The following is a 1,198-nucleotide window of genomic DNA, read 5'->3' on the forward strand; positions in this document are numbered from 1 at the left end:
TATTGAGTGCTTTGGACCTCTTTGTAAGCCATAATGATATCGTTATACGACCTATAGCGTTCCGCTTTGTAAACGGTTAAAGTCCAAGTTTCAATAAACCTAAAGTTTATAAAGTTAAAGTCTAAGTTTCAACTAAACCCAAAGTTTCGCAAAGTCTCTAAGCCTGTTTTACTGTGTCGGCAATATCAGGTATTAGTGAAAAAGTCTTTAAAGTGACCTTATCTAAATATTCATTGGGGTATCATTAAATACTTTTAGCATTTTTGTGCCAATTAAATACATATGTAACAGTTTTTTAACATGATTTATTTGTCAAATAAATAACTTTAAAAGGTAATTATTTTAAGACTAATTATATGGTCTATCCTTAATCCTAGTCTAGTTTATCTATTTCAGCCTCTATTTTTAGCTTCCTGGTAGATCTCATGGCCGGTTCCGATGACGCCGATGGCACCGAGACCGTGTTTCTGGAATTAAAAAATTTCCTAAGTCAGAATATGCCAAACAATTCAATAATATGTGATATGAAAACAGTTGACTCAAATCTTAAATAAATTTCAAGATACTCACAATAACTTTCCCGCCTTTTCTGATAGCTTTACCGATGCCTTTAGGATTGGCAGCAGTACCTCCCATCATCAGGGCCATGATGGCGAACACAACGACAAACAAGCTGAACAGTTTCATGGTGAATTTTTAGTTGTTGCTTTAGCAAGTGTTGGTGCTAGAGTGATGTCTTCCAAGCACCGCCATCTGATTTATATGTAAGCAGTCATTAGAGGCTCATACAATACTTCAGGTAGAAGACAACGAACTATGACGTTTGGGTTTTTTGGAATAATAATTGTCACCACAACAAAAGCAATCAAAATCAGTATAAGTAGCATCAGTATTGGGATTTCTTGGGAATTTCATTGCGGTTAGTTTTAAAGAGAAAAGTATCGGGAAGAGATTCATTGAATCATATTAGGAGGTAATATCCATGTTAATCTTTAGATGTATATAGTTATTAATGATAATGCGGGCTCTACATTAAGAAATATACATATTACGCTATAAATGAATTTAATAATTACGTATGTATGTGTTGAAATTATTCCTATGGATAAATAGAATAAGAATAAGAAGTCATTATGAATAGACAGATTTAATAATAAACTGTCGACTTGAAATATGGAAAAGTAAATCATATCATCTG

General features: G+C 33.0%; 1 long non-coding RNA gene across 1 annotated transcript; it reads right to left on the reverse strand.

Annotated features, from left to right (window-relative positions):
• Positions 1–285: 285 nt before the first annotated feature.
• LOC115444028 lies at positions 286–745 on the reverse strand. The gene is made up of 2 exons (XR_003938702.2): positions 571–745; positions 286–467 (listed from the first exon to the last, which is right to left on the reverse strand). It is a non-coding gene; the product is annotated as an uncharacterized LOC115444028 (long non-coding RNA).
• Positions 746–1,198: the final 453 nt, after the last annotated feature.

Source organism: Manduca sexta, chromosome 19, assembly GCF_014839805.1.
Source record: "Manduca sexta isolate Smith_Timp_Sample1 chromosome 19, JHU_Msex_v1.0, whole genome shotgun sequence".
Classification (NCBI taxonomy): domain Eukaryota; kingdom Metazoa; phylum Arthropoda; class Insecta; order Lepidoptera; family Sphingidae; genus Manduca; species Manduca sexta.